Genomic DNA, 16,850 nt, shown 5'->3' with positions numbered 1-16,850 from the left:
TTTTAAAGTCTTGTAATTATTACTAAATTGCTCTCCAGAAGGTCTTATAATTTAGACACTGACCAAATAAATATGGGAATGTCTCTTTTCTCTTCACTAATGGAGATTAAGCTATTAATTTTCATGGTCTCATTTGGATTTTTACAATGACTGTGAGATAGCAGAACAGATTAGGAAAAAAATGCTAATGGTCACACGTCTAGAAAGTAACAAGACTGGGAGTCAAGTTTTCTGACTAGCCATACCACATATTTCTTTTATATCACACATTTCTTACCATCATGCTGTTGATGGCAATTCCAAGAAAGTCATCAGGAAAGAACCTGAGTGAGAATTCTTGAATGCCACAGCTTGACTCATGTCTGTGGGGCTGGCCGTGCCCTGGCCCCCAGCCACTGGACTGTGGGTGGCACAATTCTAGTGTTCTGAGAAAAAGGCAATGTTGTCACACTGCTTGCCCAAGCCAGCACTGAAGCCAATGGAAAAGGGAGGAGGAAAAAAGCAGTTGAGGGTCACCAGATTATAGTAACGTGTCCCTAAAGCCTTTCGGTTCTTGCCCTAGATTACGATTGAAATAATCCAGATCATCCATCTGATCTGAAGATTTTTAACTGATGAGTTTATTTTTAACAGTTTTCAATTGTAAGTTTCATACAAATAGAATTCTGTTTTTGTTTTCATTTATACAAACATACAAGTATCCAAGTTCTTATAAGGAAAACAAAAGAACAGGTGGTAAAGGAAGAGTTCCCTTTTGGATAGAAAGGTGTAAAAGTGCGTTTTATTTTTTTCTTGGTATTATATGGTTTAGTAAATTTAACTCAGGTTTAAGTTGTGTTTGCAGAGTTGTAAAAACTATTTGGCTGTAGAATCATGTAGAAAACTGTTATGCAAAGGTGCAAGTGATATTTGTTAAGGGCTAATAATACTCCAGTAATCGGCCTTCTAAGGCATTCTGGTGTTAGTAAGATGATCAGTTACAGGTCTGTCATCAAGAGTGTCTCATCACATAGGTGCAAGAAGACCGCTCCAGAAAGCTTTCTTGACGAGTCTTGGCTTGGTGCAAGCCAGGAGTTGCTCTCTTCTGCACTTCAGCCTTGCTTTACTCTCCATACAATAAATTCAAGCCGTCTATTCACCTGCGTGTTGTGCCCATTGGACAACGAGCCCCCCGAGGGCAGGAATTGTGCTCTGTTGTGTACTGTGTTCACCATGAGAGACTGTGTAGAAAAGAAACCGTGGGACCCTAACAGACAGAACCAAATTATAGCATGGGAAACATAACATCATATTTTATCATTTTGGGGTAGTAATTATATTTTGGTTATTATATTCACTGCCTCTCAACCACATTGGGCTACACTTGTCAAACTGATTAAATACATTTATATTACATTAACAACAAATTTCAGCTTTTACTAATTTTGCAAACTTGGGCAAATTTTTTAATCTACGACCTTAATTTTTCTCCTCTGCAAAGTCAGGGTGTTAGAATTCTCAACTCATGTTGGTGAGACCTAGCCTGGTATTCAGAGATGGGGTAGAATACATCAGAATCTTCATTATTTGTACTTTGTACTTTGAAAATGTTTGTACTTTGATACTTGTACTTTGTACTTTGAAAAGACATGCTCAGTATCATTATATAATTTTGTATTTGGAAAATAAAATGAAAGGTACTATTTCTGTAATATCAAACAATAGAAAAAGAAGTTCTGGAATATGCTGACGGCCAGGTTTCACAGAGGTTGGGGGTCAAACTCTTTTCAGGAGGTTGTATAAGAATCTCTAGGGTAGGTGTGGGAGGGACCATAATTTACATTATTTTATGTTTTCCACTGAGTTCAATAAAAGTGAGAGATACTTCATTCATCTGAAGAAGTTCCAGTCACCTAGAATTTCATCATGGCTGACATAAACCTTGTTTGTCTTTGGATTCATTGAAAAGTTCAATCACTTTTTTTTTTTTTTAAGCTTGTTTTGAAAAAAGGCAAGACTATAGATCCCATTAAGACTAGGCTCAGAAAAAATAAACAGGATAAGGAAAACAGCCAGAATGAGTTACCAAAGTGCCAATGTGTAGAACTGTTGTAACTTCATGGGCTTGCCCACATGACTAAGGGATGGGCTGATAGTTTGGTTCGATTGTAGCTTGGACGATCCTGTGAGAGAGTTGAAACACGGCATAGCATGTTTAGGTGATTGGTTGCTGACTTTTTGAGGGACTGGAGGCTGTGTTCTCACAGCTCTTGGGGTCTCTACTAGAAGGAGTGTTTTAAAGGTTAACTCTACGGTTTGGCGTCTGACTGGCTTTTTCATACAATAAAATGTTTCCGGGTCACAACCTGCATGGCTTTCACATACCGTTCCCGTCATGAGTGTCCATAACCACAACAAAAGTATACGATGATTTGAAGTGCCTTAAAAAAAAAATAGAGACTGCAATGTCACCCCATTAGAAGAGTTGATCCACAATTCACTTCTTGTAATCTCCTCTGTGGCTCTCAGCTGGCTTGTGTTAGAGACAGCTGTGCTATTTATACTCTATAACTGTTGGACACCTGGTCCATGCTCTTCAACCCTCCGGTGCCTTGATGGCTTGGCCACACTCCCGTTGTTCCATGAGTCAACTGGAGCCTGACATTTTTCACACCAGTTATAGGCCAACCTGAGCTTTTACCTTCTATCTTGCCTGTGTACATACCAGGTATACAGAAGCAGAACCCATTTGTCTGTTTTGCATTCTTTTTAGCACTGATTCTAAACTACTACATAGCTTTAGACTAAGTTAGGGCATTACTAAATTTTAAGCGTAGTTTACAGATTTAGCGTAGCATTTCTAAAATTTGATTTTTTAGACCTAAATCTTGAGTACTTTGGGTACTAACTCTGTTAGTTCAGGCCTTCTGAAAAGAAGCCGAAAAGAAGCTGTGGGATTAGATGGGCAAGAGATGAATTGGGGGAAACATTAGTGAAGGGAAAAAGGAGTGGGGGGCATGAGTAGACAAGAAGAAGCCGCAGCAGAGAAGAGAGGATTGGGTTGGAGGTAGCCTCAGGCCATAGTACAGTTCTGAGAAAGTCTTAGCTAGGCCAGTGGGGATCCCTGAGTTCATTTCCTATCAGAGGAGTCCCATGTCAGGCAGAAGTGGCCCGGGCTTACTACCCCCACCGCATTCTCATTGTCTGGGAACAGCCAGTGGGAAGGAAACCTAATCTGAATGCTGCAGTGGATCCAAAGTTATGGCAGTTTGAGGCTAGGTTCCCTGCAGCAGTTATTCTGGAAGACAGAGTTGAAAAGGGTAGATACAATGGCCACTGAAGTGCCCGAGCATGTGACCTTAAATCCTCAGGATCCTCAGCAGGACTTTCCAAAAGTTATGGGCATTATTCCCTCTTTTCTCCACTCCCACCCCCAGCCCAACTCATGTCGATTCATTCTATTCCTAGACTCTCAGTCCCCTCAGAACAAGTTTAGGTAGAGAAGCTACACTTCTGGAGGCTCACTTTTTTTTTTTTTCATTGTTTGTTTTTATTTCCTAGCAAATAAAACCACTCCTTAAAAAAAAAAAAAAATCCCAATTCCACAAGCATTTCAGGAATGAAATTCCCAGCACTGTGTTAAATACAGAGGACACAAGATACCTTAGACACATCAATGGGCCCATACCTTAGAAAGGTATGTACATATCAGCAGAAACTGTAATAATGTGATAGAAATAGATGAACAGACTGGACACTGAAGGGGACTGTCTTGACCAGCCTGGGCAAAGTCTGAGCAGAGTCTTCAAGGACAAATACAACTCACTCAGACAGAAAAAATGCAGTCAGAGGCATGTCTAGGCAGAAGCCAGAAAGTATGAGGAATGGACTATAAGAAACGGATTATTTCTGGAAGATAAAGGGAAAGACTTAGATATAACCAGGGTCCAGATTTATGTTAGGGAACTTGTACTTGATGGTGTTAGCCATGGTCATAGGTGCATTTTACAAGTGTGGCAGATAAGAGGATAGGAATCCTGGGGAAAGATTCACTTACATTCAGAAGACTTGAGTTCTAATCTCAGCATCACAGCTCGCCACAGTGTAGGCCAGTCACGTGACTCCAGAAACAGAAGGTTCTGTTATTTATAAACTAGAAATAATGACACTTGGCCTGACCCCTGTGGAGCTATGGTGAGGATCAAACAAGTTGAGACAAGATTTTCTGAAAGTACTGTGCAAACTTTCAGCCCGTAAATATTAAGGGACTGTTATCACATACTGCTCAGGAAATAACAGCACCTGGGAAAACCCACAGAGCGTGGTTTTGTAAGAAGTTGCTCAGCCCTCAAGGGAGAAATGCCAGGCTCAACATTGGCCAAGAGGAACAGATCTGGGAAATTACGACATGAGGTAAAGCAAACGGGGTTTCTGTTTTGTTTCTGTAGATCAAGGTTTCTTAATTGTCATTTCTCATTGTTTACCGTTCCTCATCACGGGTGGTTCTGAAATGAGATGAAGTTTGGTCAGGGACTACTAATGAGGCAGAGGAGGTGGTTCAAACTCACTTGTAATAAATTGAAACTGAACTACTTTAACGTGGAGAAGTTAGTAGGCTAGACATTGAGTATGTGAATGGACATTCTTATAAGGATGAAAAACAAGTTCAGCTTTACCAGAAAACTTTCCAACGTTCCAGGGGTACGATGAAATCCATGTCTTCTCATATTCCCAGGGACAAATAGTGTATATTATCAGATAAATCAGATTTGCCCTATCACTTCTCTTCTGGGAAAAAAATAAAAGTCCTTCTCTTATTAGTCCAGTTTTGTTGATGATTTAATTCTCAAGGAAAAAACTACTAAGAATATAATCAATATACTCAATGTTGGTGAGACCCAGAGGCCAGGCCTTATATACAGATTATCAATACACATATAAAGATATGGAAAATCTCCATGTAAAGACTCCCATTATAAAGACTATTCCTAGAATTGGATTGTTTTCTTAAAAGAGTTGTCTATTCCATGAAGGAAAAAAAAAACTTATAGAGGAATCGACAAGAATATTAGTGTGTGAGTTTAGACAATTGGTTGATTCATATAAGGGACGTGCTGGCAAAAATGTTAATTACTTTCTCTTGAGTATTTCTATGTTAAGTTGACGTTTGCCATCCTAAACACAAACCAAATCAAACCAAACAAAAGACTGAGAGACTTTTTAAAATTATCCTATGTCCTGGGGCGCCTGGGTGGCTCGGTCGGTTAAGTGGCCGACTTCGGCTCAGGTCATGATCTCGCGGTCCGTGAGTTTGAGCCCCACGTCGGGCTCTGTGCTGACCGCTCAGAGCCTGGAGCCTGTTTCAGATTCTGTGTCTCCCTCTCTCTCTGACCCTCCCCCGTTCATGCTCTGTCTCTCTCTGTCTCAAAAATAAATAAACGTTAAAAAAAAAAATTATCCTATGTCCTCTGAGAGACATATGGACTTTTGGAAAAGAATTCCCCGAAGAAGAGGGTTGCCGATATTAGATTTACTCAATATCAACACCAGCCACTTCTGGCTTTTTCTAAACTAAATTTTAGAGGGTGGGAAGCTAAAAACGACATTCCCCAAAAGCCATCGGAGTTTCACTTTGAGTAGCAACCTGCTCTCTGTCATGCACAGGCAAGTATTCGTTTTCTACTGCCGTGCAAGAAATTACACAGATTTAGTGGCTTAAAATAACATCATTTATTGACTCACAGTTTTTGGAGATCAGAAGTGTGGGCACGGGGTAGCCGGATCCTCAGCTCAGGGCTTCACAAGGCTGAAATCAAGATGTTGGCCAGGGCTAGACTTTCATCAAGGTTCTCTTCCAAGCCCACACCCTGGCCGTTGGCAGCATTCTAGTTGCCTGAAGTCTTAGGAGTGAGATCCTTGCTCTCCTGCTGGGGTCATTCACTGCCCAAAGAGGCTTCGTGTCCTCCTCTGCCCAGTGGCATTGTCTACAACATGGTGGTTTGGTCCGTCAACACCAACAGGATAGCGTCTCTGGCTTCAAATTCTTGACTTCTTTTAAGGGCTCATTTAATTAGGTCAGAACCACTCAGGATAACTCCCCTTTGACTAATTCACAGTCAGTTGACCAGACTTTCATCATGTTTGCAAGATCCTTTTTTGTCATAGAACAGAACGTAATCACGCAAGTGATATCCCATTATCTTCACAAGTTCTTCTCACGCTCAAGGAAAGGGTATTGTCACAATCAAGGAAAGGCAGATCAGGGAGCAGCAATCTTGAGGATTTTGCTCAGGTGTTTTTGCTCGAAAAACCAATGTGGTTGAGCATATTTTTCTGGGCAACTTTTTCCTGAATTTTCCTTGGTAGTATTCAAGACTGGTTCTTTGGTACTCCTATCCAAGGCTTCAGCTAATCATTATAATAAGTCTTTTTCTGCTGGAACCAGCTATAGTGAATACTTTCACCTGCAGCATAAAGCCTTAATTAATACAATAGGATCATAAAGGACCTCTTCATATCTTTATGAAATGTGTGTAATTCTGCACTGCAGGAAGAACATTTCTACTTCTGTAACTCGTTCAAACTATATCCTGTAGAACACTTGCAATAGAATCCAGGTTATGAACACTTTTTGGGGGGAAGAAATTGTTCAATAGTTCTGCCAGCTTGGGATTCACTGCACATTCTTAGAGCTCAGAATACTCATTAGCATATCAAAGACTCAGAGAGATCCTACAGAAAAAACAAACAAAACAACAACTACAAAAACAAACCCAAACCTTAAAACTTTTCTGAATCCAAACAAGGATTTCCCAAACCACAGCTCAGAAAACCTAAATTACCAGAGTTTACTAGTGGGTTAGTAGTAGAGTGAGGCTTAAAACTAAGTTATCTAGGCTTTCTAACTTTCAGAAATTTAAGCTTATTCCTTACTCCCTACATCCCTGAGAGGTAAGCTTCAATGAATACAAACAGCCACATGAGAAAGTTAAAAAAAAAATATATATGTAAATAGTTCCAACAGACATGTTAATGATGTCTCCTTGGGACCTGTAGTGCCTCTCTGAGAAGCCTAGAATCCCCTTCATGTCTATTCATACACCACTCAGCACACCTGACTGCCCAGAGAGTGGACCCAAGGAGGATGTTTCCCTCTTATCCACACCATAGCATTTCCTGGGGGGTAAGGCCAAAGGCTCTTAGAACTCAGGAAAAAGGAGCTTGTGAAATTAAGTCTCCAGGACATTTTGATCACTGTAGCATAGTTATCGTGCATGCAGACATTTTGGGCTTAGGGCTGAATAGAAAATGAATCATTTAAAAATAAGTCCAAAATTAAAATGCAAAAAAAAAAAAAAAGTATTAAGGTCATTATACAAGGCAATACAGATTGTGTATACAATAGAAACCGGATTCTTGGATCAGAGCACTTGCAAACACATGCCTCTCCTGCATTCCATAATGTAAATCACATCACGCACATCTGACCAAGAGAGAAGAGGTTCCAAGAGGTGCATATTTTCAGCATGAAAACAAGGAGCCATTAGTGTTACAAGCACAGTGTATGGTCCGCCTGCTGGCCTGACGCACCTTGGCATTTATTGTTCCCCAAGGCCACACAGTTACGCCTTGCAGAGGCCAGAGGTAGATGTGGAATTGCTGAAGCAGCTTCAGACGCTGAATCCCCATTTCGCTGTTCTTGGAAGGAACTAAGATGAAATAAAGAATCTTGTCTTCGCTGCACTTTTCTTATTGGGAAATGATTTGCCCCACAGGGCAGAGGGGTGGAATCGCAAGTTGTTAGACTCTGTGCATTCTCTCCTGGGTGCTTCCCCCGACCTCCCCGACCTCACCTCATAAGCTGTTCCTCCTTTTTGTGGCAGCTGCCTTCCAGAAAGGACTGGTGTGCTGGTGAAAAACACAAACCCAAGCCCAGCAAGCTATCCTCACAGCACTGCTTCATAGCCACTCAGACCCTTAAAAACGAGAGAAAGAAGAAAGAAAGAAAGAAAGAAAGAAAGAAAGAAAGAAAGAAAGAAAAGAAGGAAAGAAAGAAAGAAAGAAAGAGAAAGAAAGAAAGAAAGAAAGAGAAAGAAAGAAAGAAAGAAAGAAAGAAAGAAAGAAAGAAAGAAAGAAAGAAAGAAAGAAAGAAAGAAAGAAAGAAACCATTTGGTCATAAAGGGACTCAAACCACAGCATATACCCACCACAATACTATGGGAAAATTTCCACATCTGTGCATATTTTCTGGGGGTTGTGGGCTCTCCCGGAGCTCCCACTAAAGCATGACTGGGGCAGCACCCAGTGAAAGGCTCTGGGCTTTGTGGGCTTGCATTTATGGTGCTGGAGGCATGAGGAAAAGGTAACTCAGGATTTTTTTTTTAATGGTCTAAAGCAGTTTCATTCATTCTTACGTTCCTGGTGTTCAATTGACATCCTTTGGTCTACTTGGTTCCACAGGTGAGCCCCTACCCAGATGCTTACAAACCAAAACTCTAACAGTTCCAATGGAAATTGGCTGTGTGGGTACCTTTGAGGTCTACAGGAGGTTTGTTGCTTTTAAAAACCTTGCAACGCAAGCATCTAAGGCATGGGATGCATTTCAGCTTCTAACTATATTTCTGGGATGTGCTTATGGAAGGGCAAAACACTTGGCAAAAACTACTTTCAAGCCCCCAATGTTGGTATGTCTGTTAATCGAGAAGTAAAATCAGGTTGTAAATAATAGGTTCCTCTGTCATTCGCCCTCAGACTATATTTAGTCTATAATTAATAAGATGCTATGAATATTTTAAGCAGAAATATTTAAAAAATGATCACTCTCCATGCTTTGTTAGATCATATACAATGAGGACAGAGTTGTCCTGTAACAGAGAACACACACACTAGGTGTGGTTGGGTGCACAGACACACGTTTTTCTAATTTAGCAATGGGATAAAATATTTACATCAAGAATGTCCAGAAAATTCTGGCTGTACAAGTTGGTTGTTGTCTGTATAATGCTTCTGTCTATCAGTATTGCACAAAATGTGTCCAGTAAGTGTCTGATACGATACCTGCTTCCCATGTTAGTATGATGTGAGGCTTCACCGTATTTGAAGCTCATTAGCTAGAATGATCTTTATTGTAAGAAAAATGGCTTCACATCTTCCTGGGAATTATTGATGCTGAAGTTATATTTTATTTTATTATTTTTTAACTGTTTATTTATTTTTGAGAGAGAGAGAGAGAGCGAGCAGGGGAGGGGCAGAGAGAGAGGGAGACACAGAAACTGAAGCAGGCTCCAGGCTCTGACCTGTCAGCACAGAGCCCGAGGCGGGGCTCGAACTCACCAACTGTGAGATCATGACCTGAGCCGAAATCAGACGCTTACCTGACTGAACCACCCAGGTGCCCCATTAAATTTATGTTTCAAAACTCTGCTTTGAGACAGTAAGGTTTCCAGGCTTGAGGTAGTGCAGGATATTTCCATTCCTCCTCTTTCTCTGATCTAATGGCCTGAGTTTGTTTCAATCTACCAAAACCAAAATAAAATTGCCTCCTTTGCAATTCTCGATTTCTCTTGATCTGAGGAACCAAAGGAAGATTGGTTGGGGGTTCCCAGTGGAATGAATAGGTGTTTTCCCCATCACTGCTGCACATCAGGGATTTCAGTTCAAACTCCAGGAAAGAGACAAGAGGTGTTGAGAGTATGGAGAAATTTCCCCAATTAATTTTCTTCTTTGATCAGGCTGTAACTTTAAAGGACCACCTCCTGGTCCAAAGCAGGGATGACTGCTAAGCATTTCAAGTGAGTGTACAAACAATTTTATGTGATCCAGTAATGGACATATTTTTGATAAGCGAATGGAGACAGCTAATATCCCCATTTCAGAGGAGCTGGCAGTGGGCTGGAGAGAGCTGGTTAGGAGAAACTTTCAGGGAAATACTCATAAAGTGTGCTGATAACTGCCAGTCGGTGCCTTGGGCCTGTACTTTGGACTCTTCACTGCCGGTCTAACAGGTGAGGCCCCAGATGCAAATATTTGGTTTGACCCTTCCTTACTGTCAACACTGCGGCCCTTAGCATGATGTAAAGTGTAGAATTTATGGCTGTTTGCACAGACACTACCAAAATAATTGTAAATTCTACTTTCTTGTTATTTTTGAAAGATTACTAGCCTCGGTGCTATTTTGGGGAGGGGGTTTGGTGAAGGTGGGTGAGTAGAGGGTTAAACAATGAGAAATGTCAACAGTACAAATGGATTCCGGGGCTCAGCATTAAATTCAGACACCAAGTTAGAGCACGGAACAGTCACTCAATGAATCCAAAGTTCATATCAGCACAGGAAAGGTGATAAATAATCAACCTAATCAGATGAACGTTAAAGCTAACCTCCATGCCACGCAAATTGTTCTTCTCCTTTAATTTTTGTCCATGCGCATACGTCATGGCTTTTGACACCCTTCCTTGTTGGATTTTAATGAATCCCGTCTTATATTAGCTCTTTTTAAAAAGCCAGAACATTTTTCCCCCCGTCTGTGGAGATCTTGCCTCTCCCTATGGATGTGAAACATCATCAAGGTAGGCACGCTTCGTGTGATGGCACAGGGCAGCAAGCAGAAAGATGTGTGGGAAAAAGCAGAAAGAGTGTGGGACCAGGCCAGCTATTTCCAGATGCTGGTTCTTTCACTTACTACCAGTGAAGATATGGGCAAGTTAATTAACCTCTCTGAGTCTCTGTTTCTCCTTCTCTCAGACATAGTATCTCTTGCTTTAAGTATTTTTTTTTTTTAATTTTTTTTTCAACGTTTTTTATTTATTTTTGGGACAGAGAGAGACAGAGCATGAACGGGGGAGGGGCAGAGAGAGAGGGAGACACAGAATCGGAAACAGGCTCCAGGCTCCTAGCCATCAGCCCAGAGCCCGACGCGGGGCTCGAACTCACGGACCGCGAGATCGTGACCTGGCTGAAGTCGGACGCTTAACCGACTGCGCCACCCAGGCGCCCCGCTTTAAGTATTAAATAAGATAGCGAATATAAAGGCCACAGCCCACACCTAGTTCCTTAAGATACTCTTTCCTTCTCTCACATTTCTTTGATGTCCCCTCCCTTTCGAACTCTCTGCTTGTACTTAGTTCATAATAGATTTGAGGCACATTAGTTAAATATAGTAAAAACACGTATGCTTTTTGAGAGTGGATTGCAAGAAATAGGAATTATCTGGTATCAGTTAGGAGAGACTCAGTCCTTACAGAGCCCGCCTGCCTTCCCCTGGATCAGGAAGTTGCTATTTTGTGCTGAACGCTCTTCCAGAGAGTTCCCTTAGCTCCCCGCTTTGCCTATGCAGACACAGCCTTAAGGTTCTAGCCACATGAGTATATTTAAAAAAAATTTTTTAATGTTGATTTATTTTTGAGGCACAGAGAGACAAAGCATGAGCAGGGGAGGGTCAGAGAGGGAGGGAAACACAGAATCCGAAGCAGGCTCCGGGCTCTGAGCTGTCAGCACAGAGCTTGACGCGGGGCTCCAACTCACAAACCTTGAGATCATGACCTGAGCCGAAGCTGGACATCCAACCGGCTGAGCCACCCAGGCGCCCCAAACCTAGTTCTAGATTTAAACATATCCATGTGGGGACGCCTGGGTGGCTCAGTCGGTTGAGCATCCGACTTCGGCTCAGGTCACGATCTCGCGGTCTGTGGGTTCGAGCCCCGCGTCAAGCTCTGCGCCGACAGCTGGGAGCCTGGAGCCTGCTTCCGATCCTGTGTCTCCCTCTCTCTGCCCCTCCCCAACTCTCACTTTGTCTCACCCTCTCTCAAAAATAAATCAATGTAGAAAAAATTAAAAATAAATCTGGAAATAGGTTTGTTGTGATGCAGTGGCAAGGTGGGCAGTGGAGAAAGAAGATAAAGTAGGGAAAATCTAACAAAACCTCCATATGAGGGAAAATAGAGGGAAAAGCCCCAAAACAAACACATAAACAAAATAAAACAAACACGGAATTAAAAACCTTTGAAACCACAAAATTCGAATGAAGCAGTGTGATTCTTGTAGCACAGAAGCAGCGAGGTGGAAGACTTGTGTGGACACGATCAAGTCTAGTGTATACCGAGGTGCTGAAGAATTATCTGCAAGTGTAGATTCCCCAGGGAGTTAGAGAGCTGGCAGATAGGATAGAAAGTTTACTAGAAATTCATCAATTCTGCAGGCTACTTGGGAGCTTGCCTAGACTATAAGTTAGGAAAAAAAAACGGGCAAGGATTTTGTGTATCATTTGGATTCGGTGTGTGTAACATTAGGACCTGATGTGTTCTGGAAATCATGGACTGAGCTGTGCCCCTTAGAAGAGAATATATCAGAAGTAATATTTGATTAATGGTTTGGGGAGGTGTAAGTTTCATTATACTCCCATCTCTATTCCTGTACACCTGAAATTGACTTAAAAAACCTATTCAAGTTTCCAAGTTCAAAAAAGTTATTCAAAGTGTGGGAAGGGTGGGGTGCCTGGGTGGCTCAGTCGGTTAACCATCTGACTTCAGCTCAGGTCACGATGTCATGTTTTGTGAGTTCGAGCCCCACATTGGGCTCTCTGCTATTAACACAGAGCCTGCTTCAGATCCTGCCTCCCTCTCTCTCTGCCCCTCACCCACTTTCTCTTTCTCTCCCTCTCTAAAAAACAAATAAACGTTAAAAAAATAATAAAGTGCAAAAAGGCAAGCAGAAAAGGTAGACTTAGAGATCCACATTGAAGGATAGGCATGGGCTTCATTTCTGGGCTTGCTCGATATTCGGGAATTGGGAGCATTTAAAGATAGCACTTATACCTGGATTGGCCTGAAATGCACCCCAGCCTGATTCTGCAGGGAGGTGAGTTGCTGTGCATAGAAGTGTCAAACCAGAAAAACATTTTTCCTGCCTAGAAAGTGGATTCTGATTGTGTTATGAAAATGACTACCATAGGCACAGACTCCAACCAACAAGTGAAAATTTAATTATGGACTTAACAAACTGTTTTGAATATTTAAAGGCCAGGCATTAAAAATCGTGTAGAATCATTAAGAAACCAGAGCTGCCTATCCAGGGTGTACAATGTGCTAACAAGAAAAAGAAAAAAAAATAGCTCTTAGTTGTTTTCACGGTAATTTGGGAAATAAAATTAAAGTAAAAAGTCGATGCCCATGGTTTACGTTTGTTTTTTCTTCCTGTGTCTCTAACTTTTATCTTAAATCTAACAAGTGACTAAATGGGTTTGTCCAGAGGCAATGACAAAGTGGGGAGTGAGAAGGAAGTGTAGAAAAGCTGCCAAAGAATCAGCAAAAGGGAAAACAAAGAGGAAAGTCGTGATGAACAACCTGAACCACACACATTTAAAGTAATAAAAGTGCATCCACGTTGCTGTGAGTATTGAAATACCGATGAAATCAAATTTGTGGGCTTAACTTGTTTGCTTAAGCATGGACATTGGTTAAGGTGCAAATGAGTTGACAAGCTCTCTGAACTCTAGCTGAATCCTTAATTTTATTTCACTTCTGGCTCTTCTTTAGTTTAATAAATATTAACTGAACACCTGCTGGGTCCCCGGCGTAGCCCCAAACTGCCCTCATGTAAGCAACAGAAGAACTACAGTGTGGGTGGGAAGATGACAAGGAACCAGATACTTTGGCTACAGTAAAATAGGATTCTGTAAGATAAAAACACAGAACCCAATAATTGCTAATTAGAATAAAAAATTCTTGTTTAAATCCAATTTAAGAGACGTAAATGACCACATATAGGATGAATGCGGATTCTGGAAACAGCTAAAGATAGTTGTGAGTCTTGAAGGACTCTACCCTTGGCAACCGAGCAAATTATTTGGAAAAGACTCATTATGTATAAAATACGGGTACTAAAAACACATGCATCATATAGTAATTTTGAAGCTCAACCACTGCTACGTATTAATTACCATTACTATATTCAGTTATTAGTTACTGAACGAATACTATTTTGCCATATTTACACAAAACCATAGAAAATAATTAGATCCAAGGAGATCGTAGAATGCTTTAACTTTAAATACTGTGGTTTTACGAAATGGATGCTTAGTCTTCCAAAATATCCAGATGTTTGGCTTTTGCAGGAAAGATTACTGCTTGTGTTTTTCTCTTTTCATTCAGATGCTTTGACATTATATGGACTCTAGTGTTTTTGTTGTCAAGATGTGATTAGAACCTTCTAAATTACCGTCTGTGGTGCTCAGTGTTATTTATGCCCACATTAGATCTGACATCACACATTTAATGGCCACTTCATAGTGTTTACAATTTTTGTATTGTATAAAATGTGATGCTGGAGCCTTTATCACAGATGTGTTCAATAAGAAAAAGCTTACGAGAAATTCTCACCCATATTATTAGTCATGTCCCATCAATGCGCTTCTTCCTGATACAGTTCATCTCTGTCTCCTTCAGGCTGTACAGTTAAAACGCCTTTGGCAAGGTCATTGCCATGCTGATTTCATTAAGAATTAGGCATTATGGAGTCTGGCCCTGTACTCAGCGTCACTCATCACCTCCTGTCACAGCTCATGGACATGCCTTTGCCTCCCCCAAGTACCTCCAGTTATGGTTGGGTCTTTCCTGGTGCCAACTGACCCCATCTAAAGGGCCTCCCCCACACTCTCACAAGCCCCAGTGAGGGCCAACATTTTTGCTTTCTACTTTTCTATCTGAGCGTCCTCAGATCAGTCTTTATTTCCAAGAGTTTATCGTTTAGTGTTGTTTCTCAGGTTCTGTAGGAAATACATCCATTATCTCCCAAATTTGTTAACTTGATTTCATTCTCCCCAATTTCTTAACAACTCATTTTGTCTGAGAAAAAGCATTTGCAGTCTTCTTTGTCCCTTTGGTCTGACTCATCAGTGGAATCTCCCTGTCTTTCCTTGCCTCAGTGTTAGCCCTAGTGTAAGCCCACCAGGAATTTTCATAACTTCTTGTGGACTCTGAGGTTTACAAAAAGTGTTAGGCTTTACTTCCTCACTTCAGTGATCACTGAACTAACCCAACAAAGAACTCAAATTTTGAATGAATGGTTTCTAAACCAAAGTATGAATGATGCTATTTGCCCTTCAGAGAACTTATTCACCAGTTTCCCCCAGTGTAGCCCTCCAAACAGTTTCCTCTTTTCATCTTCCTCCTCTGCTACATCCCCACCACCAAATTTTCTATCCTCTTAGGACTTTCCTTAGTCATGGGACCCTTCCTAAAGGTCACACTAAGAGGTTAATAGTGTTTCGGTGGGTTTCTCTGCCAAAGGGTCTTTAAAAAAACAATTGTACACTTTTTTAAATGGGAGGAGAAGTGAAGACCTTTCTTTAAAAATTTTTTAAAATGTTTATTCATTTTTGAGAGAGACAGAGACAGAGAGAGAGAGAGTGGGAGAGGGGCAAAGAGAGAGGGAGACACAGAATCCGAAGTAGGTTCCAGGCTCCGAGCTGTCAGCACAGAGCCTAATGTGGGGCTCAAACCCACAAACTGTGAGATCATGACCTGAACTGAAGTTGGACGCTTAACTGACAGAGCCATCCAGGCTCCTCCAGAGAAGTAAAGACCTTTAAATGAGAACTGAAGTGAATGACCAATACTCTCTTTTTTTTTTTTTTTGAGTGTTTTTAAAAAATGTTTATTTATTTATTTTTTTTGAGAGAGAGAGAGAGAGAGAGCACGAGTGAGGGAGGTACAGAGAGAGAGAGGGAGACACAGAATCAGAAACAGGCTCCAGTCTCTGAGCTGTCAGCACAGAACCCGACGCGGGGCTCGAACTCCACAACGGCGAGATCAAGTCCTGAGCTGAAGTCTGACACTTGACTGACTGAGCCACCCAGGTTCCCCAATGCTCTCCTTTTAAGTAGGAGAATTTTGTGCATGGAGGCATCTAGACGGGGAATGCGTGTAAGGGTATTAGTGCTTTCCTATATGCATCCAATCTCCTGCACCCAGTGCCATATTGTTTTTATTGGTTGGGCCAGGTATTTCCTCTGTGCTTCTGACAGCACTCTTCATCTGAAAACTCAAGTAATCACCATGCCCCAAGCAGGGGGAATCATCGTCTCTGTTCAGTCCTATCTCTCCTTCTAGCACTCCCTAAAGATCTGTTTTTGGGTTTTGTAGACAGAGCCCTTGACCCTGCATTGCATAATTGGCCTGGAGGGAGAGATGTTCTCTCCCCTTCACATAACCTTGTTCTCTTCTAGTGAAACAGCTTTGTGAGATTACACACACTTGAGGGAGAACAACATTACTGAGGAGACAATATTTAGTTGTTCCCTCAAAATCCAATGGGCAGTGATCCAAACACATTTGGGGAAATAGAAGTAACTTGTTACAAGCCAGCCAACCAGTGGTCTAAATTCTTTCACTTGATGATTTGGTTATGAGTACTTAGTTCAATTGCCTTGAGACCAATCATGTTATTAATGGGCTGTTTAGGACTTTAACAAGATTATTTAGAGACTCAAAACCTTTCTGAACTCATTTACTAGATGAGTTCTATCGTGATGGGCAAACTGTAAGGTCAGTGATCCCAAAGTAAGGTGCACATATCCCTTGATTTATTGAGGTATGGGGGGGGGATAATTAAAATAAATAAACGTGTCTTCAAATATCATCTTAAATATCATTTGTAAATATTCTTTTTTGCGAATGCTTTAATTATTCATAATATATCAGTTGGCAGCACGGTTTTGTAATTCATAGGTAAAACATATGTTGGGGTACATGCTTAATTTATTTTAACTGATAAGGAGGGGAGATCAAATAAGGTGAAAGCCTATTGATTAGGGAGCATCTTGCCTATAATACCCAGCCCCTCCAATGCCCGCCTTGTACAATGATGGGTTCTGTAAG

The 16,850-nt window shown here is 41.2% G+C and overlaps 1 long non-coding RNA gene across 1 annotated transcript in view; it reads left to right on the top strand.

Moving 5' to 3' along the window:
- The first annotated feature begins 4,169 nt into the window (after positions 1-4,169).
- Positions 4,170-16,850, top strand: part of LOC131514717 (uncharacterized) — a 61,795-nt gene continuing 49,114 nt past the window's right edge. The window contains exon 1 of the long non-coding RNA XR_009263236.1: positions 4,170-4,392. This is a non-coding gene — a long non-coding RNA (uncharacterized LOC131514717). The remainder of the gene's footprint in view (positions 4,393-16,850) is intronic.

Source organism: Neofelis nebulosa, chromosome 6 (genome assembly GCF_028018385.1).
Source record: "Neofelis nebulosa isolate mNeoNeb1 chromosome 6, mNeoNeb1.pri, whole genome shotgun sequence".
Classification (NCBI taxonomy): domain Eukaryota; kingdom Metazoa; phylum Chordata; class Mammalia; order Carnivora; family Felidae; genus Neofelis; species Neofelis nebulosa.
Note: the sequence above shows the minus strand (reverse complement) of the source record. Positions and strands in the feature narration are given on the sequence as shown.